At 42.3% G+C, this 20,138-nt stretch overlaps 1 pseudogene; it reads left to right on the top strand.

Moving 5' to 3' along the window:
- The first annotated feature begins 16,832 nt into the window (after positions 1-16,832).
- On the top strand, positions 16,833-17,484 carry LOC120377685 (annotated as a pseudogene).
- The last annotated feature ends 2,654 nt before the right edge of the window (positions 17,485-20,138 follow it).

Genomic DNA, 20,138 nt, shown 5'->3' with positions numbered 1-20,138 from the left:
GACTTACCGGTAAAACACAGCCATCTGCAGTCAATTGTTTTGGTTAACGGGACTCATCAAGATTCCAAACCACCATTAATGGCCCACACTTTGCATAACTACAATAGGCCCTCAGATTTATATTTCATATTTCTAGTTTCAGATAAGAGAGTGATACATTTATACAAATAGGATGATCACACTCAGTAGATTATAAGCTTTGTAATGATACCTTACAAGAGACCTTTTCCATGAAGCATAGTCCAGTTTCATTATATCCACTCATTATCATATTTTTATAAAACCATATAGACTGCAACCTCACAGGCTCCTCATTTCATCATTGGAGAAAGCATCTGCAATAACTATCAATCAAGCAGTCCCACTAATATCTGTGTAGAAAATTATGCTAGTTTGAGGGAGTATCTTTTCTGTTTTCCCACAGACTCAAAGGCTCAAGTTTATTATGGATTAGGGTCCAACACTCAATCATATGAAATTTCTGAATATATGTCACTCACAGGGTATAGATCAACACTGTGGCCTTACTATTTAAACACACTTTTTGCTAGTACCATAAAGATTTTGGGAGAAGAGTTAATATGTACATTAAATTAATATTCAAAGAAGAGGACTATATTTACTAACCCGTACCAAAATGGTACTCACCTGGGATGTGGGAACCTTCAACTCCCCCATTTGTCTTATACTTCTCAGCTGATTACTCTACTCACTAAGCATGAGGTGTTCTGATGTGGGAAATCCCTCACTGTCTTCTGTTGAAGTTGGTCCACTGTGAATAAACAATGAATGAAGCAGTGGGCCTGAGAGAAAGAGAAAGTCAGCCCGAGAATGTCTCTAGCCTGGTGGTTAGAACACTCAGCTGGGAGATGGAAAACCCAGAATACCAATGACTTTTTCCCTTAGTTATTCACAGTGGAACAATGTCAACAGGAGAAACTAAGGGGCCCTCATACCAGAATATCCCATATCTCAGAGGGTAGAGCATTAACCTGAGATGTGACAAGTCCCATGTTGAAAATACTGTTTCTCTTCAGATGCAGGGGATACTTGAAACAGGAGTCTCAGACTTAGGAGCCAAGCACACACCCCTCTTGGCATCTTCCATTGGCTAGTTTAGGTGAGAAGCCGCCTAGTGTTCTGGCTTCTATTAATCACATTCTAAGACACTTATCTTTCCTCAGGTATTGTATAGAGAGTCAGAGCACCGAACTCAGGCTTCATGAATATCAGTGATTTTCTAGGCACCTAAACATTAGGCCTGGCAATGCACAGCGTCATTACATTTAAATTCCTTTGTGAATTTAACCCATATTGTCTTTCTAAAGAAATGTGTTAGATAAACTCACAATTGTTTTGTACATGATCACATTCAACTATGTAATTGGAAATAATAATTCGTTTAAGTGCAGGTATTACGAGTTTAAATTCTATGGCTTCTGTTATGCAGGAACTCAAACTGGATGATCTTGGAAACTTTTTATGGCCTTAAACTCTGTGAATTTATCATGGCCATCTTGCATAGATATGAAAAGTATTATTAGTCTATCCTATATTTACAAATCATTAGCTTTGATTTGTTTAATAAAAAGTGTGACTCAGATCACACTGCTTCCTCCAATTATAGAACCAAAAATGTTTTTCTTTCCTTGTTTGATAGTGCACTAAAGGATGCTGAAAGTCAAACCATAGAAAAAGAGTGTCTGTGCTGGTACTGTTCCAATTCATAGTTACCCACAGAGCATGCAGGTGAAGACTTGAGACCTGGCCCTAGTTACGGAGTGTGAAATTTGTCTTCCAAATCCCTGCCCACATCACCTGCATAAAACGATACTCTGATTATATGTGGCTGAAGAGAATTTCACCAGATATGATTAAATGAGCTGGGTATCATAAAAGACAAAATAAATAAAAATGTTCCTTAACCCATCATAAACACCTCCCTCCCTCTAATTTAAATCAAACAGACCTAACTACCCTAACTACCCAGATGCGTTAGCTCTGAACAAAACACATATTCACTATCTGCTCTGCTGCACTGGCTGTGCTAACCTCCTGGGGGATGTGTTTCCATACCACCCTCACGGACAGTACCTGTGACCTCTATAGAGTCTCTTACAGTGCTAAGTAATTAAATGTTACTTTTGTCTCATTGCTAATTTTTAAACCATAATTCCCATCTACCATCCAAAGTTTTTGAAGCTTATCCCATGGAAAAAATTAAACAAAATTCTCAGTTTGTTCCATTTTATTTGCAACTATTTTGGTGTATGTTTTTTAAAGTTATTCTTAGGCCCATATGCTTTTTTGATAGCTAATATTACTCAGAAATAGTTGGCTGTCTCTAACAGCATCAAAAAGCTCTTTACGCATTTCATTGTTTGCCATTCCCACAACAGGAAATCATCTAAATAGCGAAGTACACTATTGATTTTAAACCTGTTTTCCTCTTCACTAACCACTCCAAGAAAAGTACTAAATTACTTGGTAATTGAACAAGAAGGTGAGAAGTCCATTGATGTACACTTATCTACATATATTTGCCTCTTTACATTTAAAACCAAGTCGGTGTAAGTATCCAGATCTATTAGTTTTAAAAACAACACATATTCAATATGGGACTTTGTCATTAGCAGACATTACACACAATGCAATGTGATCATAAAGAAGGAAAGGCAGAAGACCTTGAATTATATAAAAATGAACAACAACATTTGTTTCTTCAATGGGTATAACTCACCTCACCAGACATTACTATAGCTATTTATTTACTTATTTATTTATGTGCAGTATACGCCTGATTATCAAAATAGCATGGTGGACATGGATATTATTTGGACAAGAACCATTCAGCAGTGTTCCTCCTTCTCCTCACAGTACTTAGTGGGGATCTCTGCTCTGCCCTGCCAGGACTGCAACCTGCCCTCCACATCTTGCACCTGCAGGGATGGGTATCACCAGCACTGTGGTAGCACTGGAAGCCTGCTGCAGCTCTAGTACCATGGCCTTGATCACTCACCCTATGACAGTGGGGCTGCAGCGGTCTCCCTGCACTGCTGCAGGAGCAATTCAGCAGCAGGGTGTTGTCCCCTGTGGCAGGAGGCTTGTCCTCCTTCTCCTCACAGTCATGATTGGGGGTCTCAGCATTATTATCTGCACCTCTGCATTATCTCAATTCCTTCCTTGTCCCCCACCATAAGTGACATGAGGTTTGGGTAATAGAGTTTTGGATAAATAGGAATATACTGCATTAGGAGTTTCCTCTCCTCCTCCTCCTCCTCAGGAATTACCATTGTTTATATATATAGAATCTTAGAAATGTAGGGCTGGAAAGGACTTTGAGAAGTCATCAAGTCCAGCCCCCTGAGCTGAAGCAGGACCAGATAAACCTAAACAATTTCCGATGGGTGTTTGTCCAACCTGTTCTTGAAAATCTCAAATGATGGGGATTCCACACCTCCTTTGAAAGTCTATTCCTGAGCTTAAATTCCCATATAGTTAGAACGTTTTTCCTAATATCTAACCTAAATCTCCTCTGCTGCAGATTAAGACCATTATTTGTTGTTCTACCTTCAGTGGACACGGAGAACAATTGATCACCATCTTATTTATAACAGCCCTTAACATGTGTGAAACCTGGTATCAAGACCTCCCTCAGTCTTCTTTTCTTAAGACTAAACTTGACCACTGTTTTCACCCTTTCCTCATAGGTCAGGTTTTCAAAATTGTTTACCATTTTTGTTGCTCTCCACTGGATTCTCTCCAATATGTCCACATCATTTCCTAAATTGTGGTACTCAGAATTGGACACAGTACTCCAGTTGAGGCCTCACCAGTGCCAAGTAGAGCAGGAAAATTACTTCCTGTGTCTTACATACAATACTACCTTTAATAGACCCCGGAACGATATTACCCTTTTTTCAATTGCATCACTTTGTTGACTCGTTTACAATTTGTGATCCACTAGATCCTAGATCTTTTCAGCTGTACTGCCACTTAGCCAGTTATTCCCCATTCTGCGTGTGATATGCCTTGGTCCTGATTTTTTTAAATGCTTTACTCTAGCCTCCTGTTTTGGAATTGCAAATTTGCACTTACAAATAATCGTGCCAACAATTAATTATGGATATGAATCATGTTAAGTAATTCAAAGTCTGAGGCTGGGATTTTCAAAGAAGGTTAAGGGGGCTAGATACTCAAATCCCATTTAATTTCTTCCCCAAATGAATTGAAATTTGATGGGATTTAGATGCCTAACTCCTTTCAACACATTTGAAAATCTCAGCCAGAAATTAAACTGCAGGCACAATTATCAGCAGATGCAAAATTGTACCTGTAAAATCAGAGACCATTTGTCAAAATCAGGCCAAAAACCACTGTATTCCTCATAATGCCAGCGATACCTCCCACGAGTTTCTTACAGCTACATATAATATCCCATTTAATATCATTCCAGTATTACCTATTTTTATACAACCATGGTGGGGCAGGTGACAACCATGCTAACATGTTAGTCAGTCTATTTCAATGTACTTGTTATAAGCCTGTAAAAGGAATCCATGTAACTAAATAATGCACAGGAATTCAGAGTAAATCCACCATACTGTGCAAAATATACTTAAACACCAATATCCAACTAGATACAGATTAGACATATCAGGTGTTTGTTCCTGTCTGTGATTGCTCTTTCTATCAGAAGACCATTGCCATGAACCACATTCCATCAAAACTTTCCCTTTGAAGTATCTATAACTATATCTCAAGAAGGACTGGCAACACTCTGCCTTTTCTTCTGTCTCTGACAGTATTCAGTGAACCTGCAGGTTCTTTGCTACCTGTGGCTTTTTACATGTCCCTCGTTAATAGGCTTTCTGAGCCTCGTCTTCCTCCTGCATGCTTCAGCTCAACACCTGGGAGACATCAACTGAGGTCTTAATAGCATTTTCAATTGCCTTGTGCATTATCAAGACCTCTATTACCATCCCCTCTGGAGAACAAGCACTATATCCAACTTTACATGGACTATTGTTCTATATTTGATATTTATCATGTTTATTATGGTACTGCCTAGTGACCAGTCAGGAACGGTGTTCCATTATGCTAGGCATTGTTCAAACTTAGAATAAGAGGCAATCCCTGTCCTTAAGAACTTATTAAATAGACAAGACAGACATAAGGTAGGTGAAAGGGATAAAACATACAAGCAGAGTGAACAACGTCATGGCTTTTAATATCATTTTATTTCCATATTTCTTCTCTTCTTATTATAGTTCAAAACTTTTCACAGATGCGATCTATTTACAACTCCTTTCTAAGATCTATATCTTGAGAGCCAGCCTGCTCAGCTATTAGCCGTAAGTTACACAGGCACCTTCATCCTCTAGAGAAAAAGGGCCTGAATTTCAATTGCCTTTGACCTTGTGTCACTATTCACACCTTTGTCATGAGAGTGCAAAGTTGGTATAAATGTTACCAGAATTGAATGGCAGCATATTATATCAAGTCTACACTTACTATTAAGAACATAAGAATGGCCATACTTGGTCCGACCAATGGTCCATCTAGCCCAGTATCCTGTCATCTATCAGTGGCTGGTGCTAGATTCTTCAGAAGGAATGAATAGAACAAGGCAATTTAATGAATGATCCATCTTCTGTCATCCAGTCTCAGCTTCAGGCAGTCATAGGTTAGGGACACCAAGAGCATCAGGTTGCATCCCTGACCATCTTGGCTACTAGCCATTGATGGACCTATCCTCAATGAATTTTATTTATTCTTTTTTAAACTCAGTTATACTTTTGACCTTCACAACATTTCCTGGCAACATGTTCCACAGGTTGACTATGCTATGTCTGAAGTACTTATATTTGTTTTAAACCTGCTGCCTATTAATTTAATTGGATGACCCCTGGTTCTTGTGCTATGTGAAGGGATAAATACAATTTCTTATTCATTTTCACCACACCATTCATGATTTTACAGAGTTCTTTCATATCGTGCCTTAGTCATCTCTTTTTTAAACTGAACAGTCCCAATCTTGTTAATCTCACCTCATGAGGAAGCTGTTCCATAGCCCTAATAAATTTTTTTGCTTTTCTCTTTACTTTTTCCAATTGTAATATATCTTTTTGTGATGGGGAGACAAAAACTGCATGCATTGAGAATACTATGGATTCATATAGTTAATTTCTCTCTTGTTATCTATCCCTTTCCTAATGGTTCCTAACATTCTGTTAGCTTTTCTAATTGCTGCTGCATAGTTTATTCCTACTCTTTGTTTTCTATCTTGTAACAAATTACTGATCCATGAGAAGACCTTCCCTCTTATCCCATGATTACTTATTTTGCTTAAGAAACTTTGATAATGAATCTTGACAAAGGCTTTCTGAAAGTCCAAGTACACTATATCCACTGGATCCCCCTTGTCCACATGTTTGTTGACTCCCTCAAAGAATTCTAATAGATTGGTGAGGCATGATTTCCCTTTACAAAAGACATTTTGAGTCTTCCTCAGCATGTCGTGTTCATCTGTATGTTTGATAGTTCTGTTTTTACTATAGTTTCAACCAATTTGCCTGGTACTGAAGCTGTAATTGCCAGGATTACCTTTGGAACCTTTTTTAAAATTATCACATTACCACCAATGATCTGACACAAAGGCTGATTTAAGTGCTAGGTTACATATCTCAGTTAGCAGTTCTGCAATTTCATATTTCAGTTTCTTCAGAACTCTTGGGAGACTACCATCTGGTCCTGGTGATTTATAACAGTTTAATTTATCAGTTTGTTCGAAACCCACCTCTACTGAGACCTCAGTCAGGGACAAGTTCTCAGGTTTGCCACCTAAAAAGAAAGGCTGAGGTGTGGGAATCTTCCTCACACCCTCTGCACTGAAGACCAATGTATATAATTCAGTTTGTGTCTCTGAAATGGCTTTTCATCTTCAGTTCACTTCAGCACTTCAGTCATACATTGCCCCTACTGATTGTTTGGCAGGCTTCCTGCTTCTGATGTACTTAAAAAAATTGCTGTTAGTTATTGTGTCTTTTGATAGTTGCTCTTCAAAGATTTTCTTGGTCTGCCTAATTATAGTTTTACACTCGACTTTTCAGCGTTTTCTATTCTCTATTTTCCTCAGTAGGATTTGACCTGCAATTTTTAAAGGATGTCTTTCTGTCTCTAATCTCTTCTTTTACTCTGTTGTTTACCTATGGTAGCATTTTTGGTTCTCTTAGTGTTTTATTTTAGGGGGGGTATTTATTTGGGGGTATACATATAGTTTGAGCTTTATTATGATGTTTTTTAAAGTTTTCATGCAGCTTGCAGGCATTTCACTCTTGTTCCTTGTATTTCCGCTTAACTAGCCGCCTCATTTTTGTGTAGTTTCCCATTTTGAAGAAATGCTACTGTGGTGGGTTTCTTTGTATACTCCCCACCCGCCCAGCCCTCCAACAATGACATTAAATTTAGTTACATTATGGTTGCTGATACCAAGCAGTTCAGCTATATTCGCCCCTGTGTGCCACTTAGGAATAAATCAAGAAATGCTGCTCCCCTTGTGGGTTTCAGGACTAGCTGCTCCAAAAACCAGTCATTAATGGTGTCTAGAATTTTATCTCTGCATCCCATCCTGAGGTGATATGTTCCTGGTCAATATGGGGATTGTTGAAATCTCCCATTATTGTTGGGTTTTCTCTTTTTGTAGCCTCTCTAATCTCCCTAACCATTTCACAGTCACCATCACCACACTGATCAGGGAGTTGGTAGTATATTCCTACTGCTGTATGATCATTCAAGAATGGAATTTCTAACCATAGAGCTTCCATGGTTCACTTTGATTCATTTAAGATTTTTACTATATTTGACTTTATGCTTTCTTTTCACATATAGTGCCACTCTCCCACCATTGCAACCTACTCAATCATTCCTATATATTTTGTACCATGGTATTACCATGTCCAATGAATTAACATCATTCCACCAAGTTTCTGTGATGTCTATTATATCAATAGCCACATTTAATGCTAGGCACACAGGTTCACTCATCTTACTATTTAGACTTCTTGAATTTGTATATAAGTACTTATAAAATGATATTCTTATCAAACTGAGAACCTGTCAAAAAGGTGCAATTTTATCCTTTTCTGCCTGTGCTAATCCAGTTTTGTGAAGAAGGAAGAGAGTTCTTCTAGATAATGTTATATGCTGTTTGCTAAGTGGAGTAATTGGTCGATTGCAGGGAGGTCCAAGTTCATATAGGGTATGCTTACACTGAAATTGGAGACCCACAGCAGGCCCATTCCAGCTGACTCAGGCTCATGGGGCTCAGGCTGTGGGGCTGTTTAACTGCGGTGTAGCCATTCGGTTTCGCACTGAAGCCCAAGCTCTGGAACCCTCCCACCTTGCAGGGTCCTAGACCCTTGGCTCCAGCCCCAGCCTGACGTCTACACAGCAATTAAACAGTCCCTTAGCCTGAGCCCCATGAGCCTGAGTCAGTCGAATGGGCCAGCCATGGGTTTTTTATTTTCAGTGTCGACATACCAATAGTTGAACTGACAACACATTAAAATCAATCACTATAGGCATGAGAAGACAAATGTTTTCATAACACATACATGCCTGCACAATGCAAACATTAAATTTATTCTGCAAATTATTTATAATAATATGTTAGAAAATATGGGCTAGTGGCTTGGACTACCTACTCTATACAAGGAAATAAGAATCCATCCCTCCACAACTGCACAGGCTACCCAGATTTTGGGTGTGGGCACTCACAAGTAAGTACTGAGAAGCTATTAATCCCACCCCTAGAGTGAAGTAGATGGCACCTTTGCCCTGCCACTCCAAAGCATCAGTCAGTATGTCACTGTTGTATGTTGCTATTCTGGATCAATTGCGGATTACCACTCTATCCAAGAGCCAGGGGGAAGCAGGAAGGGAATTACACCTCAGAGGAGTGTTTTTGAGACACCATGCATCGCAGAGTTATTTGTGTGGTGCTCTGGCTTACACATGCCCACCCTTAGGTTTAGGGTTATGCCTAAACACACAGTTTAACCTTATCAATTTAATATATAAAAGGATATAGTGCTGAATTTCTAGGAGAGGGATTTGGCACTTAATCACAACAGATAAGCAAATCAGAATTCTTTAGCTTTCCCAATTCTCTGTGGAAATCTATTCAACTATCCCTTTGAAGGACACAAGACAGAGGAAAAAGTGGTAGATAACGTTAGCCTGTATATTAGTAGTTTTATCCTATTTAACAGCAAATTAAAGACACTTATTTAGGACTTTATTTGCCTATTACAGTGCTCAGTAATACACACAGCATTTTAAATGCTATCATGATCCTGTTTTGAAGGAAAGCATGCAACACTAAGGAATTAGATCTCCTGTTGATTTTCTGTTTCAGACACATTTTTTGACAATACACACATTGTGTTTGCCTCAAATTCTAATGTAGGTTTTCCACTTTTTGTTATTTTTCATGAATATGAATTGGGAAAGCAGAGCAAAAAAGGAGTAATTATTGCATGAATGGCTACAAAAGGCTTGCAGATGGTGCCTATGTGATTTATTTTCTTGCCAGATTTTAAGTTTCTTTAGTCAGGGCTACTGTAGCTTTGCATCTCTAAACCCCTGGATTATGTCCAGTATTTTATTAGCAGTCCTCATGAAGAAACTGAGAGTCCAGCAGTAAAACAACAATAACAAATGCCACTTCCTCCTGTTTTCAGCAAGAAGTTTGGGATACTTGGGATCAGGATAAAATCCAGAATGTTTGGCAACTCCAGATGTGTCTATGGTCTCCACATTTAGTAATGTCTATGTTAGTCTATAACTAGGAGAAAAGAAAGAACAAATTGCACTTGACACATTGCTTAATGCTTTAGCAGAAGATGTTCAGATACTATGGTGATGAGGGTGGTATCAGATTTAGAATAGAACAGAATCTCTCTCTCTCACTATTGGTGGATTAAATTACTATAGTTGCCATTTTGGGAAAAATATCCTGGCATATACCATGCAATATAGCATCTAATGGGCAAAAAAAGATACTTATATCATTTAGTTGAAATCTATATACCCACCTAAGTTTCATTCACATTTAATTACAGTTTTGAATCAAGTTATTTGGATGTTATTGTGATAGGTAGGGAAATTTCCTGCAATATCTTTGAAAGATCTTATTGTGTTAACTTTGTGTATTATTGTGGGCTAGGATTGCATGTAACATCTCTAGGGTGGAGATGTGACAGTTTTAAGACCTGAGAATTCAAAAGACTATATTGACAATGTGCCAGAAAAATATGAACTTTTGGGACAAAAAGTGTTAAGTGGATTTCCTGGGGAACCCATAGGAAGAAGTTAATGCAAATTCCCTAACTCCAGTTAAGCAACAACTCAGCTGTTTGAAGCTCCGCCCTGAGGAGAGGGCCATTATCCACTGATAACCTGTTACAGAAGGCCAAGATCAAAGGCACACACCCTGTAAAGACATGACTGATCTCCTCAGCCTTGCACCTGCTTCTGAATCTAAGGTAAATGAACTTGTAACCATTGGGAAAACTCTGCTGTGGGCTTTGAGTACTTTGAGTTGTAGCCGTGATAGTCTGTATCCGCAAAAAGAATAGGAGTACTTGTGGCACTTTAGAGACTAACAAATTTATTGTACATAAGCTTATGCTACAATAAATTTGTTAGTCTCTAAAGTGCCACAAGTACTCCTATTCTTTTTGTGAAACCTAGCAGAATCCTTGGCTGGAGTTGATGGGTGACCTATAGTAAGCTTTTTAGCATGTGCGTAGGTTCTTTTATTGTTTTAATGTTTTTTTTCTGTAAAGATTTCACCTTAAGAATAAATGTGTTTGCTTAGAAGGAGTTATGGGGTAACATAACTGAGGGTAATACACTGGTCTTAGCCCTTTGAAAGAAAGCAAAGTCCAGGCTCTGTCCTGTTTAGGCATTCTGGCTTGCTGGGGATATCACAATGTAAACCAGGGAGCTGTGCAGCCTCAGGAACCCTGGTCGTGGGGATTGAAACATGGGTGTCTTCCCAGGAGAGGTGACAACTGGGAGCCAGAAACCTTTAAGTGGGTGCCATTGAGAGATCACAGGGAGGGGGGCGGAATACAGGTGCAGTTACCCTGAAACTGTGACATAGATTAATACTTGCTTATTATCCAATATTTCCTATATACACAGTGTGCAATGAAGAAGACCCTTTCTGGATAGCTAAGTCAATGTTTTTCTCCCAAAGAGGGCTTCAAATGAGGAAATGCATTATTTATGTCACCCCAAGTATCCATATTTTGAATAGAGAGCAAACAAAGGTACTGAAGCTTGGGTGATATACTCAAGAAAGATTGAGCTGAGATTGTTTGGCCCCTTGAGCCCTGAAGGTGCTGTAGGCTGACGTGGTCAGTGGACACGTCATAGATAACAAAGGCTGTTGGGGAAGCAGGCTATGCTACTCAAAGACAGTACTCAACAACATGACAAAGGGAGGTGGTATTGGATCTATGGTCATTTTATGTAATCCAGCTTCACAAATGCAACTGAAAAATCAGTCGTATTACTATACAAAAAGAGGAGGCTTTTAGGAGACAATATTAATGATTCCTTCAGATTATTTTCATCACACAATTTATGTGCAGTCATCTTTGTCCTTAAATGAATATTATACATAAAATGATTCATAAAATGATGAGATGGATAGTCATTTTCAGATCATATTAGAAAGTTTAGAATTCATATTTATTTTTAAATCTGTGAAATTTATTTAATACTTATCTTCATAGAATCATAGAGTCATAGAAGATTAGAGTGGGAAGAGACCTCAGGAGCTCATCTAGTCCAACCCCCTGCTCAAAACAAGACCAACCCCAACTAAATCATCCCCCAGGGCTTTGTCAAGCCAGGCCTTAAAATCCTCTAAAGGAAGGTGTCATAAACAGATAGTAAGGGTTAAGGTCTCTTTTACCTGTAAAGGGTTAACAAGCTCAGTAACCTGAGGAACACCTGACCAGAGGACCAATCAAGGGACAAGATAATTTCAAATCTCTGTGGAGGGAAGGCTTTGTCTGTGTCCTTTGTTTGGATTGCCGCTCTCTCTTTGGATTTAAGAGAGGCCAGACATATTCTTCAAGTTCTCCAAGGTTTCCTGAAGTATTTTCTTCTATTCAGTATAGTGAGTATTAGAAGGTGGTTTAGTCTTATAACTGATTTCTACATTTGCAATTGTGTATTTGCTGAAGAAATATCTTTATTTCTGTTTGCTGTTACTTTGATTATTCTGAGAAAGGGGGGGGGGGAGAGCCTCTCCAGGTTTATAAGTTAGACCCTGTATTTTTGCATCCTGGTAATACAGAGCTAGTGTACTTTTTTTTTCTTTCTTTAATAAAATCTTTTCTTTTTAGAATTTGATTGATTTCTTCCCTTGTTTGGATTTTCAGGGGAAAGGGAGGGGGAAAAGTGAATCCCTCTTTGTTTGATTCAAGGAGTTTGAATCAAGGTATCTCTCCCAAGGACAAGGGGAGGGGGAAGAAGGTGGGGGAAATGGATTATTTCCCTTTGTGTTAAGATCTAAGGAAGTTGGAATCTGTGATCCCCAGGGAAAGTTTGGGGGAACAGGGAGTGTGCTAGACACTGGAATTTCTAGTTGGTGGCAGCTTTACCAGATCTAAACTAGGATTTAAGTTTAGAGGAGTCCATGCAGGTCCCCATCTTGTGGATGCTAAAGTTCAAAGTGGGGAATAAACCTATGACAGAAGGAGATTCCACCACCTCCCTAGGTAACCCATTCCAGTTCTTCACCACCCTCTTAGTGAAATAGTGTTTCCTAATATCCAACCTAGACCTCCCCCACTGCAACTTGAGACCCTTGTTCCTTGTTCTGCCACTACTGAGAACAACCTAGCTCCATCCTCTTTGGAACCCCCCTTCAGGTAGTTGAAGGCTGCTATCAAATCCCCCCTCACTCTTCTCTTCTGCTGACTAAATAAGCCCAGTTCCCTCAGCCTCTCCTCATAAGACATGTGCTCCAGCCTCCTAATCATTTTTGTTGCCCTCGGCTGGACTATCTCCAATTTGTCCACAACCTTTCCATAGTGGGGGGCCCAAAATTGGATGCAATACTCCAGATGTGGCCTCACCAATGCTGAATAGAGGGGAATAATCACTTCCCTCGATCTGCTGGCAATGCTCCTACTAATGCAGCCCAATATGCCATTAGCTTTCTTGGCAACAGGGGCACTCTGTAGACTTATATTCTCATCCACTGTAAGCCCCTGGTTCTTTTAGTCGATCCCCAGCCTGTAGCAGCGCATGGGATTCTTCCATCCTAAGTGCCGGACTCTGCACTTTTCCTTGTTGAACCTCATCAGATTTCTTTTAGCCCAATCCTCCAATTTGTCTAGGTCACTCTGGACCCTATCCCTACCCTCCAGCATATCTACCTCTCCTCCCAGCTTAGTGTCATGCATGAACTTGCTGAGGGTGCAATCCATCCCATCATCCAGATCACTAATAAAGTTGTTGACAAAACTGGCCACAGGACAGACCCCTGCGGCACTCAAGGATGATTCCCCACTCTGGCACTTTGAGTGCAGAAGATGGGGGGGGGCTGCAAGGATTCTAAAAATCAATACTGGCCACTCCAGGCTTGTATTAAACTCCTAAGGTTATAACTTCTCTCTGACCTTGGATGGGTAGATGCTGGTACCACCCAAATGCAAAACCCCTTGGAACCCAGGAAGGTGCACTAGGGAATTCCTTCCTGTGGGGTACCCTCAAGCCCTTTCACCCCGTCTCTGGGGAAGAGCCAAGAATGAAAACAAAGGAAATTAGCTGTTGCTCCCAGCTAATTAAACAACATATGCACAAACCTCTTAGGACACCAAAAATTCAATCATGTTCTTAAAAAAGGTAAATTTTATTAAAAACAAAAAGGAGGAAAATACATCTGGAACTTAGGCTTTTGCTAGATTTAAAAAACCCACTTACAAAACATCAAGAATAACCTTCCTGAGGTCCAGCTTAAAGGTTACAAGCAAAACAAAAAGCATTTGGTGTTACCATGGAGGAGTCCACAAGCCAATAAAAAATAAACAGAAATAAACCTAATCACGTGTTTTTAGAAATTTTCTGATTTATGAGTAGGTTTTAGGTATGATCTGATGATTTCCATACCTGACAAAAAGCTTTTTACAGCATAGTCCCAGCCCTGTTTCTGCTCTGTCCCCTCTCTCTGGAGAACAACAACAGAACAGACAAAGGGATGTTTTTCCCAATTTTAAAATCTTCTAGCCTTTCCATTGGCTTTTGGTCAGGTGCCCATTCCTTTCCTTTTACCGGTGGACATTTTAACCCTTTACAAGTAAAGCAAGTAGAGAACAGCTACTAAGAGGGTTTTTATAGCTAACTGGCGGGCTGGGTGTCCATAAAAGGGAATTACCCCCTCCCTTCATTTATCACACTTGCACTTGGTGAATCCATGTTGACTGTTCGTGATCACCTTCCTCTCCTCCAAGTGCTTCAAAATGAAATCCTTGAGGACCTGCTCCAGGATTTTTCTGGGGACAGAGGTGAGGCTGACTGGTCTGTAGTTCCCCAGATTCTTCTTCCCTTTTTTAAAAATGGGCACTATATTTGCCTTTTTCCAGTCATCCAAGACCTCCCTCGTTCACCATGAGTTTTCAAAAATAATGGCCAATGATTCTGCAACCACATCAGCTTATAGGCCAACAACTACATGGCTACTCCAGGGCTGGAGCAGCCACGGGGAAAACTTAGTGGGTGCTCTGCACCCATCGGCAGCAAAGCTCTCCTCACCTCCCCACCCCACCTACTCCTCCCCTGAGTGCACTGCATCCCTGCTCCTCCACCTACGTCCCAGTGCTTCCTGCCCGGCTGCTGCCAAACATCTGTTTGGCAGTGTTAGCATGCTCCGAGAGGGAGGGGGAGGAGCGGGTACATGGCACACTCAGGGGAGGAGGCGAGGAAGAGGTGGGGCCAGGGCGGGGATTTGGGAAAGGAGTTAGAATACAGGCAGGGAGGGGGCAGAATTGTGGCAGGTTTGGGGAAGGTTTGAATGGGGGCAGGGCAGGGGTGGGAAGAGGCAAGGCAGAGGCAGGGCCTCGTGGAAGGTGTGGAGTGGGGGTGGGGCTGGGGGTAGAGGGGGCACGGGAAAGAGGGGAAGTCAGCACCTATGCATCAGTCAACTTCCTCAGCACCCTCGGATGCATTGCATTCGGCCCCATGGACTTTTGCAAGTCCAGTTTTTCTTTCTTTCACCACTGAGGGCTGCTCACCTTCTCCCCATACTGTGCTGCCCAGTGCAGCAGTGTGGGAGCTGACCTTGTCTGTGAAGACTGAGGCAAAAAAAAGCATTGAGACCTTCAGCTTTTTCCAAATCATCTGTCACTATGTTGCCTCCCCCATTCAGTATGGGTCCCACAGTATTCACACAGTACTTCCAAAAATGAATTTTGTTACGTTTTTGTTTGGCTCCTGTTGACTATTTCATTAGTGTTGTACTGACCAGGGGTGAGCTGCAGACGGTTCGCAACGGTTCGCGCGAACCGTTTGCTAAAATTAGACGCCGGACAGAGAACCGGATGCTAAAGGTCTCTGTCCGGCGTCTAATTTTAGCAAACGGTTCGCGCAAACCGTTGCGAATAGGGTGACCAGACGTCCCGATATTTGCTTGTTTGTCCTGCGTCCCGACCAATGTTAGGTCGGGACACTGGGCAAACAAGCAAAGGCTCCGGAGCCCGAAAGGGCTCGCACCCTCCCCTGCCCCGACTCCGCACCCTCCTTCCCCCATTGGATCCCTCCCCAAATCCCTGCCCCCTCACTGCCCCATTGGCTCCCTCCCCAAATCCCCGCCTCTTACCAAGCACGCCATGCCCAGGAGGCTCAGGGGAGCACGGAGTCGGGGTGAGTGTGAGTCCGGCCTGGCACCTGGAGGGAGAGTAGGGGGGCGGCCCTTCTCCCTACCTGGACAGCGGGACTCCGGAGCAGCCACTGCTGCAGCTCCCACTGCCGCGGGGGGAGGACGTGACCAAGCACGTGGCGCCCGGGCCCGAATCTGGGCCTGCTGCGGGGACCCATCAGCGCACACGCTGCGCCCAGCCCCTGGCCAGTCGCGTCTGGGCTGGCTGCCCAGCTGGTGCAATCCCGCGGCGGAGGCATCGGCAGCCCAGCCCCGTTCGTTCCCCTGTGGGACCTGGGGGGGCTGGGGCCTGCTGCCCCTATTCCGGGGCCGCCCGCAGCATTGCACCAGCTGGGCAGCCAGCCCAGATGCGACTGGCCAGGGGCTGGGCACGTGCGGTGTGCCCGCTGGGTCCCCGCAGCAGGCCCAGACTCGGGGGGTTCGTGGGCGCCAGAGCTGCAGCCGCCGAGCCTGGCCAGAGGCTGCTTCCTCCCTCCGCGGCAGTGGGAGCTGCAGCAGCGGCTGCTCCCGAGTCCCGCTGCCCAGGTGGGGAGAAGAGCCACTGCCTGGCCCCGCAGGCCACCCCCTACTGGCTCGGGTGGAGCTAGGACACTAGCCCGGGGTCCCCTCTCTGTCCCTGGCGCGTGTGGGGGACGCCGCACGGCTGGGGCGGCATCGCCGTCCCCGCGCCGCCCGGCTGTTGAGCGCCTGCAGCTCCCCTCCTGGAGCCTCGCCCGAGCACCCGGCCCCTGCCGTGCAGAGAGCGTGCGGCGCCGCCAAGCCCCGCTGCGGCGCCTGACCCGGCCGTTCCCGGGGGGGGGCGCCTCTGGAGAGGGCTCGGGCCGAGGGCGCGGTTAGCTCCGCCGCGCAGTGTGACCCTGCCAGAGGAATAATGCGCAGGGACTCGCTAGGGCCCGGTGCCGGGCCAGGAGTTGGCAGCAGCAGCCTTTCTCCTACTTTACTGCGCCTAGTGAGAACACCACCCTGTTCTCAGAATGGAGCCTATGTACCAAGCATCAGTATGCAGTGGGCATCACCCTCTTCTAAGCCAGGGCAACCAGTGTCTGACTCTAGCGAGGGACAGATCTACCTCAGCAACAGCTGTGTGTGAAGAGGCTGCTGGAGATTATAGAAGGGTCTGAGTTTCTCAGGCTGCAGGTGGAGGGAGGTGGCTGCTCTGGATTCCAGTACAAGTTTTCCTTGGACACAGTTATCAATCCTGATGACAGGTTGTTTGAACAAGGTGGTGCTCGTGTTGTTGTGGATGTGGACAGCCTGGCCTTTGTGAAAGGTGCAATGGTGGATTTCAGCCAGGAGCTAATCCGCAACTCATTCCAGGTGGTGAGCAATCCACAGGCTGAGAAGGGCTGCTCATGTGGAACATCCTTCTCTGTCAGACTCTGAGTGGACTCCTCCTTGGGTGTTGCTTGGGTGGACATTGAGCCAGAGACTGTCCTCAGCATTGTCTCCAAGGGTTTCTCATTTTGCTATTTTCTCAGCTTCCCCAGTTGTCCTCCTCAATCTGTTATACAGTTACTGCAAATATCCCCGTTTACCTATTTGAACTGAGTCTGCAGCCAAGACCTATAGGGCTCTCCCTCCAAGGGTTTGAAATAGGCTTTAAATCCCACACAAAAGCATCTTCTGTCCTCTATGAAGCTCCAGGAACTGCTGAATATAATGAGTGGATGAACATCCCTTAAATCAGAACTTTGTATAGGGAACCCGTTGTTAAATCAGAACTTTTTATAGGGAACCCATTGTTAAGATTTTGGCAGCTCATCACTGGTACTGACTAGTCTCCACCAGTTGTCAGAGAAGGAACCAGTTATCCAGTTGTCTGAGAAGGAACATCCACTTTTGAGGAAAATTGCCTTGCCCTGGCCACACAAAAATGCCAGAAATGAAAAGATAACTGTCACGCAGCAATTGTGGCCCAATCCTGACTTCCAATACCATCTGCAATGTCTACCAATGAGGCTGTGACTTAAGGACTGGACTTCTCAGTCACTAAAGGACCCATAAAAAATAAAACCTATGAAAGAGATCATGCTCAACCTTTTCATTTTGCTTTGTCCAGCCACATTTAATTAATAAAAGACCACAAAGTAATTTCCATTTATTAATGGCAGAAATGGTTAGTGAAATATTAATAGGATCAAATGGCTGAATTGCTATATGTTGTATAAACATATTTTGAAATGGAAATTAAGTGTATTACCAATGAAAAACGAATAGTACAACATAGAATAGGAATAATAATATTTGTAGATTATTGCCATCCACTCTTTTAATGAAGAGTGACTTGCTGTGTGCTCTGTATTCAGGAATAATGTTTTTTTCTTGATTATTGGTGTATGGGGTGCAGATCTGGGGACAGACTTAAGATTGTATGATGATCTTATGTGTGCTTTTCCATATTTTCATACTTTTGAAAATTAACATTATTTTAATTTCCTGGCTTTCTAATATTAATGTTCATGCAGAGTCTAGATGTAAGTGAATTATAATAATGTGATGGAATGGAAAAGCAGTGACTGATTTTTTCTGTTTGATGTATGTATTGAAAAACAATGAGATGTAAGTTTCAGTCCTTCTGCCCTTGCTTATATATCCTGATGAGAGTTGTGAACACTGCTCCATTTCACTTTCAGACTTCATTCAGTCTGTTGGCAACATTTTTAAAATAGTCAATGAGTACACTAAGGAACACTGGATCGAACAACTCTGCCAGAGCCCTACTATCCTCCACCAACCACCACAGAACTTTATAGATTTTTAAGAACATGAGAACTGCCACATTACATCAGACCAATGGTCCATATGATCCAATATCCTGCCTCAAACAGTGGCCAGTGCCAGAGCTTCAGGTGGAGAGTACAGAATAGGGTAACTGGAGTGATCCACCCTGCCTTCCCCTCCTGCCTTCTGGCAGTGAGAGGTTTAGAGTTGCACTGAGCATGGGATTGCATTCTTAATCATCTTGGCTAATAATCATTGATGGATCTATCCTCCATTACCTTTGTTCTTTTCTGAACCCATTTATATTTTTATCCATCACAACAACCCATACGAATGAGTTCCAGTTGCGCTTTCTGTGAAAAAGTGCCTCCTCTTGTTTGTATTAAATCTGCTGTCCATTAACTTAATTGGGTGATTCCTGAATTTTGTATTGTAGGAAAGGGTAATCCACACTTATCTATTCACTTTTCCCACACCTTTCATGATTTTATAGATCTGTATCATATCCCCCTTTACTCTCTCTCTTTTTAATATCTTTATCATTAACCTTTTAAAAATATTTTAGCTATTTTTCAATCTAGTATATGTACTGGGACATTGTATTGCATGGTTTAGGTTCCTTAGCTTGAATAATTTAAAAAAACAGTGTAGCAAACAATGGAACAACTACCCACTGAAACAGAACATATCCAGGGATTAAGTACTGACCCCTGTGAAGTCAACAGGAGTTTTGCCATTGACTTCACTGAGGTCAGGATTTAGTCCATTAGGAGTCTAAAATTTTAGGGTTCCAATGGCATTACCGGTGATTTCCTTTGGAAATGGTACCTTCTACTATGGACTCGACCTTCAGGTACTGCAATTTGGCATAGCTCCATTTATTCATATATGTTGTTTTGATTTAGAATAAATATATAAATGAAATCACTCATACACAGGCTCTGAGTGCTCTGAAAATAATTTATCATTTCAAAACCAAAACATAGTAGAGTCAGCTAACCGCTTCAGTTTGCAGCACATAATCAGTTACTGGCATCAGCATATTGATCTATACCTCAATATCTTTACAGGCCTAGTGGAACAAATAGGCCCTGTAGCAGGTCCTGAAAGTTTAAAAATCTGGGTGATTGTGGACCATGGAGGAAGGCAAATCCAGAGTCCTAGGAACTTTACAGAGACTGCATTGCCAGTATCCCAACCCTATTATATCAAGAAGTTAATGGAGTTACGCTCACCTACACTAGCTGAGGATCTGGCTAAATCTTTTTATTATTTTAGGATGGACTCCAGTTTTCCTCTGTTGAAGAAAGCTAAAATACCATGATCAATTTCAAAATTCAGGTGAAACTAAGTGGTGGGTTTTTTTTACTAACACGGTGAACAAGCTTTATAGAGCTCAAATAGGCAAGCTGGGTCTTCAGAGTAACCTACTTAAAAGTTGTGTAAGTATTTCCAG

This window comes from Mauremys reevesii, linkage group 1, assembly GCF_016161935.1.
Source record: "Mauremys reevesii isolate NIE-2019 linkage group 1, ASM1616193v1, whole genome shotgun sequence".
NCBI classification, from domain to species: domain Eukaryota; kingdom Metazoa; phylum Chordata; order Testudines; family Geoemydidae; genus Mauremys; species Mauremys reevesii.
This window is presented reverse-complemented; position numbering and strand designations above follow the sequence as displayed.